A 15,679-nucleotide genomic window follows, 5' to 3' on the forward strand; every position below is an offset into this window, starting at 1 on the left:
GATACCCTGAGCAGGATATCTAGTGGGAATGCTTCAGCCACAGATGCTTCTCAGTCTCCAGAGGACACCCCGGCTGCCCACCCCACGGACAGGGACCCTTACCCAGCTCTTTCAGGGCTCCTCTCCGCCAAGCCCTGCCGGCGTTTGCACTCGCGGGGCTGCTGCTGGGGGAGGGGAGTTGGGTGCTTCAGCCATGTCTGCCCACCCCCCTCCCCTCCTCCCGTGGGGTGAGAACCAAAATAAAAGGTCCATTTCTTTAGAAAGCCAGGCCTGACTACGGGAAGGATCCCTGTATCCATGCAGCTCTCCCGGCCTCCCACTCCCCTGTTTAGTAATCTCACTTCTGGGCTTGAATTCATTCAAATGTTGTGAAGGATTAGCTGACCTTTCTTTCAGCACTTGGTAAGCTGGAGATGTTAAAGCTTCCCAAAAATTAAACTCTCAGGAGGCTGCCTCAGAGGCTGGGAGCCTGGAGGGATGGTCAGCAGCTGCTTCCCCAGCATCCACCCTGGGACAGGGACAGACCTCAGACTGTTCCTGCATCCCCCCTGGAACCGCTCGGATCCATGCACAGCCTTAGCACCTGGCTGCATGGTCCTGGTGCAGGGTGAAACCAGCCAGGTTTCTCTCCTGTGAGTGGTTTGGTTATTTTTTCTGTTTGCCATACGTGGGTTTCAGTGCCTGCTTTTCCCAGCTTCTCTCAGCCGCCATGAAAGGAAGGAGTAAGGGAAAATGTGAGCCCGTGAACCTGGGAGCTGAGGTCTGGGGAGGCAGGTGAAAGCTGCCTGAGAACAGATGATGCTGTCACAGCTAACAGGTGGCACTAGCTAGCACGGACAAGCTGCTCTCACCTTCATGAGGAAGCGTTCACTCTGAAACCTAATGACAATGTGTGGCTTGGGTAGCATTTTGCTGCCTGGGATCTCAAGCTGGGACTGAGCATGAGGAGCTTATTTTAAGCTCCCAAGCACAGACATGACGGAGTGACATATAAATACTTACTGCAGAGGTGGGAATGTGCACACAATGAGGCTGCACTCCCCTGACCTAGTGAATCTGATTCTCAGAGCTGCTCTTTGCTAGATGCATGGGAGATATAGAAGAAATCCTCTCTTTTTCCACATTTTTCTATTAATTTTCCCCTGGCAGTGAATCTCAGAGCTGGGGAACTATACCAGGGCATGAGTAGAGAGGACTCCACTATCAAAGCTCATCTTGTCTCCCTGCAGCCCAGGATGCAGAACTGGCCCCAGGCACTGGCAAGGGAGGTGAAATTGCTGCTTCCCCCATTTGGCACCCTAAGAAAGCAGCTGGAGCTGCAGGGGAGCTGGTGGCTGCGTGACCCGTGCCCCACCACCCTGCAAAATATTGTGGCTGCCTTTGGGGGAGCCCTCCCCCTGCAAAGGAGGGGTTGCAGGGGTGACCCCGCACCCCAGCCATCAGGGCAGCCAAACTCCTGGAGGCAGCACCTTCCCTGCTTGGTTTCAGACTCTCCTGTTCAGGATTATGTTGTTGCATCTGGCAGAACAGAGGCAAATTCATCAGTGCGAGCAAAGCCCACATGCAGCCAAGCCCGACCTTCTGCCCAAACCCAGGCAGGGAGAACAAATTGCACAGAGGGAGAGCAGAGCTTCATCCAAAGCCCACGGAAATCGGTGGTGAAACTAGAAATGATTTCTCCTCCTCCCACTTGCTTTCTCTCTCCATCTCATTGGAACTGAAGCCGTTTGCATGCAGAAAGAAGCAAACGAATCCAAACACCGCAGCAGCAGCCGAGCCGCGTAGAAGTCTGACTAAAGCAAACACATTGCTGTTCTCCTTTCCATCTAGCTAAACTCAGTTTTTTTACAGAAGCTGTGAGGGGAGCGAGGGGATGCCTTTGTTATCCATTTAAATTGCTTGTTTAGATGGGCAGCCAGCTTCTAACGGGGCTAATTTTATAGGCACCATAACCCCATGCAAGAAGTTTCTTTTACGACTCTGCACTCCCCCTGTTTCAAGCAGGAGCAAGGGCTGCGGCCGAAGCCCCCAGGGAGTTTTCACAGATCTGCCAGTTCTCTGGCAGAAAAAGGCATTGGTAATTCAGAAAAATAAAACTGTCTTAGGAGATATAAATTAGATTATTGCTCTGGGGAGATGAGCCGCTCTGCTCACCCACAGGGCTGCCGCCGCCGGATAGCATCTGTTGCAATTACAGGTTCTTCAGCCTGCTCGGCAGAAATGACCTCCCAAATATTTCAGCAGCAGCTGGAGCTCACACAAACGCTCCATGTTCTTTCTATGGCTGAACAGCAAGTGGTAGGTCTGTGGTAAATTGCTAGCTGGTGGCCCTGTCTCATCCGAGGACTCGGGGGGTGGGGGGTGGGGATGAGGGCAGAGTCCCCTCACCGAAGGTAACAGGGTCCAGATTGTCACCTTGCAGCGGGCGCTGGAGGCTGAGCTTGTCTCTCTTCACGGGTTCGTACAGTGCAAAGTGCACCCTTGGCACTAGATCAGCAATATTAATTGCCCATGAGAGGAAGCATATAATCAGCCTTCAATGCTGTATAATTACACAGAAATTACCAGAAGAAATTAATTCCAAAAGGTGAACATATGGGCCGCAACGCTGAAGCCGAAGCTGGATTTTGCCTCTGGTTACTGCCACTCATAACTGAGGGCAGAATCTAGGCCAAAAGTGTGTTTTCTAGTTCGTGATTTATTGTACCAAAATGGAGCCGGTAATGAAAACCGTGCTCCGCTTAATACACAGTCAACTTCCAACAAAAATGCCAGCAGGAACTCTTTCTTCTCCTTCTTGCGTTACAGCTGCCCGTCAGCAGAGGATCAACGAGCTCCGCTCCCCTGCTGCGGCCATGGGGAGAGGCACCACCACGGCACAAAACCCCAGCGCCTGCTGGCACCAGGCTCAGCGGACGGGCACCCCGCTGTGCCCCCCTACCCCGGGCCAGCCCTGGACCCTCCTCTGCCTCTCCCCCATCTCCCCCAGCCTCTCACACCTTCCCCCACCTGAGCAGGGCTGAGCCTGAGCTGCAGACTCTTTCAGCAAGCACATGAAACCAGGCTCTAGGACTATGTCTTTTGGCACACCAGGCTCTAAAACACCCGCCACAGGCTGGCTCTGTCATGCCAAACCTGCCTCTCTTTGCTGCAGTCTGTGACCTGTTCAACACAAACCGTGTGGGTGCTGAGCACCCTCCACAGCACCTGAAGCTGATGGAGCCGTACGGGCTAAGAGCTTAGCTCCTTCCTGGCCCAACTTGCTGCTTCCTAGCCTGAAAAATGCCATTTTTTTTCTGTGTGCATGAAAGAGCAGGACCCCTCCCCTCTCCTTGCTGAGAGCAGCAAGTGGAGAAAGCTCTGAGGAAGCCCAACAGCAGCGAAGGGACCCTACAGCCCTTCCAACCCCCCCTTGCGAACACGGGGCAACCTGTGGGAAACCGTTGGGAGATGGCCGAGTGCCACGGCTGAGCCCCTTTGCTGCAAACGGGAATTCATTTGCATGCCAAAGTTGTAGTCGGGCACTTTACAACACGGTGCAAGCATATAAATGTATTTGAATCTTCAATATTGCCCAGCCATCATCCAGCAGCGCGCTCCCCTTGGAGCAAATCCCTCCAGCGGGGTTGGTGGAAGAGGGTCCCAAATAAAAGATGCCCAAATGAAACCTGGGGTCCCAAGGGCAGCAAAATGATGGAGAGCTGAAACGCACCAAATTCAGGCACATGGCGTATCTGCAGCGGAGTTTTTCCAGCCAAAAACATGCGTGCCAGCGACAACAGGAAACTCGCGGGCTGTGTGACAAGTGTTGTGGCCTCTCCTTAGCTCTCTTACTGCCTCAATGGGTCCCGGGTGACTCTGCAATCAAGGTCCCATTCAAGTCAGGAAGAGTCGAATCCCAGGGCTATGTGTTAGGCCAGCTCTTTCCACTTCTCTTTCAGTTCGTGGACACCTATAAATTTTCCAGGGACAGTGGTACAGTACATGCCTCCGCTACAGTCACTTCCACAAACTCCTTAAAAGTAGTCCAGGACCCTGAGAAATTCATTATATTAAGCAATTAACAGTGATGCGTGTGAGTTCATGGACCTCCTCGCTGCCAAGGACTAGAGTACAAACTACATCACCCCTAGTCAAGGCAAGCGAGTCAAATTATTGGCGACAAATACATTTATTCCAAATGTCGACCCACTTTACATTCCTTTATTTAACACAGCTGCTCTAAAGCAGTGCCGGAATAAAGGGAAAATAAAGTCTGAGTCTCCATGCCTCCCTGGTTCTCTCAGCAGAGCTGGCTGAATTCTTGTTGCTATTATTAGTGTTACGATTGTTGTTGTTATTATTATTGTTATGATTATATGCATTTCATTCTCCTTTGGGTAATGAATAATTTATGACTCTGTCTCGATCCCCTTTCAATGGATTCACTATCCAGGGAGACTTGCTGAATAATTTGGATCATTCGTTTTCAAGTGCATGGGCTGCTGACAAATTGTTCGCTTTTCATTACTGGGGACATTCATTGGTCACCCAAATCAGGGGATTTCTTTGGTCGCCCCAAGCACGTGATGTGCCGTCTGGGGTTTTGTCGGGATTTTTTTTTTTTTTTTGATTGGGTGAAACTTTGTGAAGTGGAGACTAACAAGCAGTTTACTTGGGGGGCTGGATTTCTGGATAAATCAGTTTGCCAATTTTTGTGAGCATTTGATGGTTTTGCAGAGGCTTGTGAAAAGTAAATCCTACGGAGCATATTAAGCATTATTTAAGGTTTTAAAGGTGTTGCTATTTTTGCCATTTTATTTGATCAAAACTGCTATGCAGCTGATTATTAAGTTTTTGCTTACTCAGCGCTAACCAGAGAAATATTGTGGTATTAGCCTTGCTTCTTTGTCTAAAATCCTGGGGTCAAGGGAATTTTCAGGAAGCTTGCATTTGGGGATCTTTTTGCTCTAAAACCAAATGAGCGCCTGTATTAGCCTGGCTGTGTCCACCAGGGCTGGTTTTAGGACCTGGCAATTCCCTGATCCTGCAGGCATGGTCCATCCCACGAAAGAAGCATCCCCCCGGCCCTGGGCAGGCTCTGAGTCCCACGGACACACACCCCTGGGCACGCACACGGTGCAGAGAGGAAGAGCACTGTTCCTCGCTCTGCTGCAGGACCACGGGATGGAGACGGCTGACACATCACCACTGGCATCCGCAGTTTGTCTGGGAGGTCCCCGCCTGGGCAAATCTCCGCAGATTTGCTGCCAGCTCCATGAAAATCATCAGAAGACGCCACGCTCAGCTGCTAACAGAGCTAAATCCAGGTTTGCCTGGGAATTAGCAGGGCTGTGTATCACCACTCCGGCTCAGACCTTCCTGGCACAGCGCGGCGTGATTGCAACCCTGTAGACATTGAGCATCCAACTCCCTGCACTATGACGGCCACAAAGGACAACCTGACGGTCCCCAGGGCCCTGGGCTGGAGGAGCTCATCCCCTCCCTGCCCTGCACCGCCTGCTGCCTGCGCTGCCTGCTTAGCCCCGATTTACGAGCAGCGTGTGAAGGACAGACATTGGGCCACTGGGCTGAACAATGTGGGAATATTAGCCGAGTTACAAAAACAAACAAACCAAACCCCGCCGGGAGCCCGTTTCATTTATCTTCTTTTGTCCAGTTTTGCTTCAGCGTGAAAGTCGCCCTTTCAAGTCCAGCAGTTGTGTTCCAGCCCCGGCGGGTAGCTGATCCAAAGCGTTACACTGAGAGCTTCCCAATGGCATGTTTGCACAGTTCAATTCATTTCTAAATATTCAGTGGCGTTTCCCTCCCTCCTACCCTCCCAGGACTTTTTGCCCAAGAGCCGAGGGTGTAAAGTACAGGGCCAGGGATACTGGTGCACAGAGCCTTTGTGTGCAAACACAAGCTGCTGTTTGTATTTGCCTTCACACTGTCAGAGCTCAATTGTGTGCGATGCAATACTGGCTACCAGTCTGCTTTCAATATCCGCTCGGCCATCCCCGCTGCCAGAGAGACGCTCCCCCTCCCTGGCCGCTTTGAAGCAAAGTGATTTAATTTCATGAGACTTTCGGTAATCATGTTACAATCTCCAACATTAACCAGAACTGACTCCCTATTGCAAAAGGGCGGGCGAACAACGGAGTAAACAGCCTGGCTCAGGACAGCCTGCAACACCAGAGGAAGGCAAAATGCACGACGGCTGCCCGGCTGGTTCCACGCCACTTATCAGATCAGGCTGGAAAACAACAGCCTTTTGCCAGCACCAGGAGGGAGCAGCCGGCTCCGACCATCCCAAGGATGCTCTACGGGCTACTCTGCTCATCTGCTGCACCACTATGTCTGATTTTTAAAACCTGACCTTTTTCTCCTGTGTTCCGTTTACTGATCCCTCTGTCGCATTCCTCAGGACTGGATTTGCTTCTGGGAGAGGCTCCTTCTGGTTATTTTTACATTGCTGCATGCTGCAGCGGCCAGGGGTCCAGGAAGAGCAAGAGTCTCCCTGCACGGACAGTGGGGTCTAGGGTGGATCTAGCAATGAGAAGAAGAGGCTGAGAACAGGGAGATTCAGCTCGCTTGCCTGCGCTGTCTCTCCTTCACCCCTCCTCATCCCCCTGCAAGCATGGCTCAGCTCTTCCCAGAGCATCATACACTAAACCCTGAAGGAAAGAACTGGGGCTGCGAGCACAAACCAAGGTGCTGCACCAGGCTGCCGGGCACTGGGCAATCCCCAGTGGGTATAAAAAAAACCCTTTTTCTGCTCAGATGCTCTGTCCTTGATGTCTCCTTCCACGCCTAAGACCGACCCTAAATACCTGGACAGGTAATAGCTGACATTAAAGGACATTAATTCACCCCACAGAGCTGCCATGAAAACAGTCAAACTCAGTCAAAACGAGGTACAGATCACAATGATCCACGCGGTGCTGCGGAGTGCAGCCTGGTAGGATCTGGGTGATGGATGGCTCCGAAATGCCACGGGGAAAATTACATGGACTCCTCATCCACCTTTCCATCCAAATCTGTGAACTTGGAGTACACAGGCATGTGTAAAGATGGTGATCGGGGACAGAACAGCTGGGCTTCGCCTCGCACAAGCTGGGAGCTCACAGACCCAGCACAGATATGGCACGCAGCCCGGAGAGCGAGTATGCAGAGCGGGGACTGCTGAGCCAGCAGCTCTTCTCCTGCATTTCTTCTCTAATTCCCACCTGGGACAGGGAGGGAAAAAAATCCCCCCAGTCCCTAGTGCCCTGAGAAACTGGGGAGTGTTCTTCCCACTCTATCATGCACCAGTGTCAAAACTGTGTCTACTTCTCCGCCATCAGAAAGTGTTTCCCATCCCAGCAGCTGCCCGCAGTGGGTCGAAAGGAATAAAAGGACAAATGCACAGAGCCTGGCTGCTCACAGCCTGCACCAGTCCCTTGGCTGCTTCTGCCCCTCATGTCATTTTTACCCATTTCTAGGTGAATTTGGGGGTACTGAGTGTAGGCTCCTGGCTCTCCACCCTCCTCTCCCCAAACAAGGTTGATGCAGCAGCTCAGACCCTCAGGCAAGGATCCCCAAGGCTGCTCACCCCCATCCACACTGGCATTCCCACCCACCTACCTGCACAATCTCTCTCTTGCATTTTTGGCAGTTTTTGGCAATTTTCTCGGTTTTGGCAGAAGATGGCAAAGGTCTCCTGGGCTCATCCTTTTACCATTACCAGCTCCTCCATCCCCAGGGGCACACCACTGGAGTGGAGCTGGGAGCTGCGGCTCCCCACATAGCACCCCGGGGCACCCTGTCCCTGCACCAGGCTCAGCACGAAAGGAGATCCCTAGAGAGTCACAACCAGGTGCCACAACCTGGGTGACAATGGCCAGGGGGCAAAGCCAGAGGTGCCTTCCAGCCTATAACCTGCCGTGAAATAATTTTAAAAGACCCTGCGCTTATAGGAGAAAGTGAAAAAGAGGTTTTTTCCTTCCCCAGCTTCCAACCCTGTATCAAGGAGGGCGATGCAGATATGATTTTCAACCCTCACAGCATACACAAGACAATTTGAAAAAATTTGAAAGGAAAACTTCTGCCTGCACCCCCCCACTCTCACAGCTGTGCGTGGGACATGAAGCTGGGCTCTTTCCCTATCTATTGTTTTCTTTGCCTCCTGCACTCCCCAGCGATGCAGCAGCCACCATGCACAGGTGCATGCTGTGAGCAGCAGCAATTCTGTGCCTAGTTTGCGCTGTTGATGCAGCAGACCCTCCAGTGCCAGCTGAGACCTTGGGGTGCCCAGCACCATCCCCACTGAGCCCCAGGATGAACCAGTCTCTCTGGCCCCATTACTCCATCAGTTTTTAAACTCCAGTCTCCACTAAAACCAGTGCTGTTCAAAATAAATCCATAAACCAAGTTTCCAGCCGAGCTGTGTGCCCCCTCCACCCCCGACCCACTGCCGACAGGGGTGCTCGTGCTCTCCCAGGTTAGAACCTGTTTCTTGAGCATCTGCTAAAAAAAGGGAAGATTTCTGCGTCTCCCCCCAAGTTAATCCTCTACCTTCTACTGAGCCTAACGCAAACTCCCAGCTGGCGTGTGGCTGAGCCCTTCGTGCTGCTGATCTCTGCCATAAACACGGGCTGCTCCCAGCTGGGACACGAGCGAGAGCAGCCAAGCCCCCTGCCCCGGTCCCCCAACATCCTCCACGGCTGCACCAGCTCAGCGCAGGGAAAGCCTCCCTGTCTCCTTATCAGTCCCCAGGGCACCCTAATTCCCCGATAACTGGAAGCTGTTATACAGATACCTTTTTAAAAGCCTGCCCGTCACTTCAGCCGGGTCCCAGCCATCAGGGGATGTTTTGGAGCGTTGCTAGTGGGGCTGAGGCACTGCCACCGGACAGAGCTGGGTTTGCACCGGGTGAGGAACTGGGCTGTTTCTTTCCCAGCTGTGCTTTGATTCCCGCTCCAGCGGAGAGCCGTGTTCCCCCTAACCCCGGGCTGCAGCGCCAGGCTGAGCCCCGCAGCCGTGCCAGGCGTCCCGGCTCTGCCACACTGCCTTGCGGGAAGCAGCAGGGATCTGGCAGGGATGCTCGGGGAGGGGAGCTCGGGTTATGCAAAGGAAATGTCCCCCGCTGATTGCAGTGACAGAGGCCAAACGGCAGCCACCGCTCTGGAGACACCCTGGGGACAAGGCAGATGTGACTGCCGGGTTCCACCACGGCCGAACCCTTCTCGCAGATCTAAGCCGCCTGCACAGGTTGATCCTGGCAGCAAAACTTCTACCTCCCCTGTTGCTGCTTGAAAAATCAAGGGGACCTGTTTGGTGCAACTGTGAACATGCTGCAAATAAATAGTCTGGGTAGGGTCAAGTCGGGGGGCTGTGAATGCCCCCTCCCCGGCCCCCCCTCATGCGCTGAGGGCTCAGCCCTGCCGTGCTGAGGGCTGGTGCATCCAGCACTGCAGGCAGCTGCATCAGTGCTTTCTAGGAAAGGTTGGATGTGGTATTTTGTGGATCCTGGGGCTGGTTTGAGTTTATTTCTGCCGTTTGACAGCAACACGGGGGAAAATGCTGCACCACCTCTGCAATGCTATGAAGGTAACTAGCTGGTTCCAGTTGTCCTGACTGAAGAACTTTTACCCTGTATGTCACCCAAGGCAAAACTCACTGGGGAAGAAACTCAGCACCCCAAAATCCTCCAGAAGGTCCCCAGGAAAACTCTGCTTGCACAGCCCAACCCCAGCACACAATAGCCCATAAAAAGCACAAAAGCCTCCAAAATCACTGTATCGAAAAGCAGGACATCCCAAAAGGGAGGCAGGAGAGACCTAGGGCCAAAGAAGACAGCACCCCTCCATGGTCAGAAAGCCTGTCCCCCATCCCCAAGGATGAAAGGGGACATTACTAAGGAAATAAAGAACAGGGTTGTGCATCCCAGCTGCCCCACTTCATGGGCCAGGCAGGAAAATTTGAACCCCAGGAGTGCTTTCATAAGCAGGATCCCTAGAGGCAACGAAGATTTAAGAGCCCACATGCTTCTTGCTCCATCCTCAGAGAGGCAGCACGTCCCCCCGGGTGGTCACAGGGAGTTTGCTGAAGCGAGGACAGTGTAGGCTGAATAAGGATGACATGCTTTGGCCCAGAAAGATGAGGGCAGAGATTAGCTGTGGACAAGCTCAAGGGAAGGCAAGTGTCCAACCCAGAGTGCCAAGCCTGGTTTTGTTTTAGCCTTAACTGCGCTTTTTTGTTTGTTTGTTTGTTGGTGTAAAAACCTTTCTGTTGGAAATCAGTTTAACTTTAAGCTTCCTGAGAATAAAAGCCTGTGAGAAAGCTCTACCCATGCAAGGCCCCCTTGGGAGGCTACAATGGGAGTCTCAGTATCTTATGGGCCCATATTTCTATGGCTACAGCACCCACCTGCTCAGCAATACAGTGTTACCCACAGCTTGTGCAATTCCGCACGCAGAACAACCCGCCGAGAGCTGCACCAGCTGGGGTGCAAAGGACTTGCATCTCCTTGGACAGCACATGGTGCCGTGAGAGGTCCTGCCCGCACAAAGTCTGTTCCAGCTGCTGACTGGTGCCATGTCACTGGTGAAGCTGCCCCACTCGCAGTGTGTCCTGAGACGCAAGGATGCTGATACTGCTTCATGTCTTTCTTACCCCAAGTCCAAAGTGTTTTGCACAGCCCACCTTTACTCTCTATAAATGGGGAAAGCGAGGCACAAGAAAAGCCTGGATATCAGAAATTGTGAGTATGCCTAATATCATCAGAAGATAATGGGCAGTTTCACCACACAGCAGCTCCAAAATGCACCCGCCAGCCTTGCCTGGCTGGCTCAGTCTAGAGACGTTGTTGTGCTGTGCTGCCACAGCAGCATCCACCTCTGGCAGAGGCTATTGCACCCTGGGGATCCCGCAGGGACACCTAGGAAGTCCTGCTCAGAGCCTGTTTGCTCAGATAAGAAATGCTGCTGCTTTACAAGGCGAGAAGGGATGCTTGCATCCTTCCCCATCCCTCTGGAAGATATATGGCCATAAGCTGGGTGAACACTGGGGACGTTCAGACCCTCCTTCTCACAGAGGGATGTGCAGAGCCATGTAAGTGCTCTGTCTGACTTGCATCCTTCCACAGTGACCAGAACCAAAGGGAAAGAGGGTACAATGGATGTGCCCTGCCGGATCAGCTCCCTGCCGTCTCTGCTGGTCCTACCCACACGGCACTCCCCACTCTGCTGCAGAGCCCTCTCCCTTTGTCCTCCTCTGAGATGGACCATTTGCAAAACCCTGAATCACCACAGGAGAGGAGAAGATAGAAAGGACATCTTCCACCAGCCCAGTTCTCCCTGGTGTGATGGGTCTCAGCCAGTGCGAACCGTTGTCACCTGCCGGTGGCCCGAGGACTTGCCCTGACTCCTGCTCATCTGTGTGCTCCTGGGGTGCCCCGACCCTGCAGACAGGCATCGGGGGCTGCTAGCCCAGCCGAGCAACGACTGCAGGCATGCTCTGGTGGGCCCGAAGCCATCAGTCACCACCAGCCTGACTCCTTGTGCCATTCAGAGGCCAAGGGCAATGGGAAGGAATCATCACTACCCACACCCCACTGTGCCAAACCCGGGGAAAACAGTTACAGATGGGATGAGAACCACGAAGGCTTTTTAAGTGGAGATGATTAATGCAGGCTAAAAGAAAGGGATCACTTAAGTTTAATAAGGGACACCAGGAACTCCCTGAGATGAAATCCCACAGTCCTTAAATCCCTCTGCAGGACCAGAGTGAGAGGAGCACGCTGCTGTGGAAGGGTTTGCTTTCCCTGGTTGTGATGAGGATGAAGGGCAGCCCACTGGTGGTTTGAATGAGCACTGCCCTGCAGATACCTCCCCGGACCACCACCAAGATGATAAAGCCCCAGGTTTGCATGGAAGGAAGTTTTTCATCGGGAGTTTTGGCAGGCTGTTCTCTAATAGTTCCTGCTCCCCTCCTTGTCTGAGCTGGAGTTTCCTTTTAGCGGGAGGAGAGAGTTGCTCAGAAATTGCTCTGACATGAGACACATCCCAGCCTGGGAACCCTAGTGCAGCACACACCGCCGAGCAGAGCCTGTCTAACACCAGGCTTCACGTGCGGCTTGTGCCAAATCCCCTATCTGAAAACACAATATGTTTCCTTTCTCTCGCTGCAGTCGCACTTGTTATTGTTAAACACTCTCTAGGCATCACATAGGGCCAAAATCCGAGAGGCACCCAGCACCTGCAAACACCATTGACGTCAGGCACACGTGCAGGTGCCGGGTGCATCTCCCAGTCCCGCAGGGAACGGGCTGTGCAGCACCAGAGCCGGCACTGGGAACGGAGCCTGGAGGTCATTCTCAAAGTGCCTGTCAGTGGGCTGCAGCCTGGGTTTGGCTACTAGTGCTTTCTCCAGCCACGGCAAATGCAAAAGTATTTTATGCAAACTAAAAGGAGTATTCAAAAGCAGTGCTTGCCTGTGTTCATTTCCAGCACTCAAACAGCATCGCGGTTTGTGAAAAATTGTGGAGTAGTGTCGACTGCATTTTATTGATACCGTGAAATCTGGTTGAAGCCCCTGCCTGCGTTTTCATGTGTCCACACAAGCTCACCAGCAGTTGAGCTCTGACAAGATTTTAGTTCAGGCCTTTTCCAGCTGCAATCTCCTCTCACAGGGGAGCTGGAAGCTTCATCAGGACAAACTGGGTTGGAGACACGGGGCTTTGGGCTGGACCAACGCTGAGCAAACGGAGCCAGCCTGGCGACGCTGGAGAGAGGGAGGATGGAGAACAGACCTCCAAGCTTGTCTCCAAGCTGTGTCCTCCCTGGAGCATGTTAGCTCCCAGGCGCCCGGCCAAAGGCAGACGGTAAGGCCAAGCTCTATGTGGATGAGTTATTTGCCAGGTAAAGTTGATGGGAACCTGAATCTGTGAAAAGCTCTGCTGGCTGGGCTCCTTCTGCAGGAGCGGGTCCCTGGAGAGCATCTCCTTGGGCCAGGCCCTGTGCTCTCCGTGTGCGGTGCCTGGGCTCTTGCAAGCAGCAAGAAGTGATAAAGAAAAATTAGATCTGGCTGACGAAAAACGTTCCCGTGGGAATTTTTGACTTTTTGTCAGAAACTCCAGCGCGTTTCTTTTTCAGCCCCAAATAAGCATGAATAGGAACAAAGATTCGGTTTTGGCAGGGAGAATGGGCTTACCAAAGAAAACACCCAAATTTTTAAGCAAAGCAGACACATTCTATGATTTTTCTCTCTGGTTAAAAAAAAAAAAAAAAACACAACAAATTTCCAGAAAAAAGAGCAAATTCTGTGAAAAAATTGTAAACGCTTCTCACTTGGGGAAAATTCAGCCATTTTGGCTAATTCACCCACCCTCTCATCGGTGCTGCTCAGGAGGGTCTGGCCACCTCTGGCTTCCCTCTTCAGCGGCTGAAGATCCCTCCAGCGTGCAGGCAGCACCATCGCCACCGTCACGGCTGGTCCCCTGCCACTGCCCGGCGCAGGCTGGGTGCGCAGCCCTCGGGTGACCGCAAAGCCTGACTTTCCCTCTGGATTTAGGAGAGAAAGCGGGGTGGGCCGATGGTCATGAGCAAGTGGGTGGGAGCTGAATAGGGTTATTGTGATCTTTATCTAGGGGGATTATTCCAGGCAGTGTGGGCTTGGCAGGGCGACGCAGTTGTTTGGCTGTGCTTGGTTTTGCAGCCTGATAGGTATGGCCCCTGTGAACGTGCGGCAGAAATGGGCTGGGGAAAAATTATTTTATGGTAGCTTCATCCTTGTAAAACATTCACTTCCCAGCAAAGTCGGCACAAAAAAGGAAAAAAAACCTGAGTGATTTTCATTTGCAGAAGTCTGACGCGGCTAGGAGTGTGCATGGGCTGAAATGCAAAGCCTGGCACAAAAGTGACACGTTTTACTGGAAACTGGGAACTGTTTCCTTTTTATTGGAAGTAAATTGGAAAGGAGAAGGATGGTAAGTGCACAGGGCCAGCACAATAACTCAACAGAAGCATTTTCAGGAGCACTTCAGGGCCCTGTGGCGTAGACCAAAGGGTCCAACAGCACCCGAGATCGCACCCAATTTTATGGCATCGCTGACAGCGGTAACTTTTTTTCTGCAAGCAGGGAGCTCGTCCCTGCTTGTGAGATGGGACCTTGGCATGGGGGGAGCAGAGCCCCCCTGCTCCCCGGGACCCGCTGCTGAGGAGGAAGCAGCGCTGGGGAATGGTCGAGGTGCGGAGCCCCGGCCCCACGCGCTGCCTGGCGGGGGGACCCCGACAGGACGGAGGGAAAGCAAACGCGGAGCTAAAGGCCGGCTCGGCGCTGTGGGCACACCGGGGCACACCGGGGCACACCGGGGCTACAGGCCGGCTCGGCACTGGGGGCGAACCCGAGCTGCCCCCGCCGCCCGCCCGCCCCCGGGAAAGGGCATCTCCCTGCCGCGCCCGCTCCACCCCGACGTGAACCGCAGCCCGGCGGGGACCAGCTGCTCCGGGACCCCCGCACCTTCCCCCGGGGCCAGCGGGCCCCTTCTCCCCGCCAGATAACCCAGGCTTGGCCGTGCCTCCGTGTACGAGGCGCCGGCGAAGAAATTGCGCTCTGCAAGGGACACATCTGATTGTGATTTGGGGGGGAAAAATAGGAGAAGGGAAAAAAAGAACAAAAGCCCAACCCGGCCGCTCGGCGCGGTTTTTTTTCCTATCGTCGGAGCTGTAAAGATTTTGGAAGACGGGGCCGTGTTTTCCATGTAAACAAGGCGGCGGCGGCGGCCGGTGCTGCGCTCCGTGGGGCCAGCGGGTCCCGGCGCGGAGAGCCGAGCCGAGCCGAGCTGAGCCGGGCCGGGGCGCATCCCAGACCCCAGGGCTGGGTCATCCCCAGCCGCCAGCACACGGCTGACCCCCGGCCCCCTAAACGACGGCGAGGAGGGGACGAGCAGAGCACGGGGGTCCCGCTGGGGAGGAGGGGGTGGAAGATCGGGGTGAGCAGTCGGCGGGAAGTGCGGGGACTCAAGGGGAAAAACACCCCGAACCCTTCGCCCTTGCACCCCGGGCAGAGGTGAGGGACGCCCCGTTTCCCCTCGGGGACAGCCCGGCGGCTGGGGCTCGCTTATAGCCAGGACGGCGCGGGTTCCGCGTCCGAGAGGGAGCGAACCGGCTGCTCCCCGGTTGTCATTTGGCCTTGGGGCTCGTTCAAGTCCCCACAACGCCGCCACCGCCCCCGGGGCCGCCCGCACCCCCTGGAGATACAGAGACGGGAGCCGCGGGCTGTGCCGAGCTGCCCTCCTCGGCGCCCGGCCGCCTTCTCTCTCCGAGAAGGACCAGAGCCCGTCCCGTCCGGGCACAGAGCCTCCCGGGCGAGCTGGGGGCTTTGCGGAGGGGCTCGGGCAGTGTCCCGGGGCAGGGAGCAGGGCTGCCGGCGACCTCCCGGATCCCCAGACCGGGCTGCGCTCTGTGCGCTGCGGGAGCCCCGGCCGTGAGCTGCCGGGGGCGGCAGACCCTTCCCAGCCAGCCAGGGCTCCCCAGCGCTTCCCCGGACACGAGCGGTGTTTTCCCGGTCTCCTCAGTGTCCCTTCTCCCCGCGCCGGAGCGCCTTGGTGTCCCCTGCCCCGCACTTCCGCGTCTCCTTCGTCCCCTGCCCCGCGCTCCAGAGTCCCCCGGTGACCCCCGTCCTGCGCTCCCGGGTGCCTTGGTGTCCCCTGCCTTGC

The 15,679-nt window shown here is 54.5% G+C and overlaps 1 protein-coding gene across 1 annotated transcript in view; it reads right to left on the bottom strand.

The window, feature by feature from the left end:
* Positions 1-15,679, bottom strand: part of NTN1 (netrin 1) — a 112,162-nt gene that overhangs the window by 92,281 nt on the left and 4,202 nt on the right. The gene's annotated exons all lie outside the window — the stretch shown is intronic.

This window comes from Falco punctatus (assembly GCF_963210335.1).
Source record: "Falco punctatus genome assembly, chromosome: 1".
Lineage (NCBI taxonomy): Eukaryota > Metazoa > Chordata > Aves > Falconiformes > Falconidae > Falco > Falco punctatus.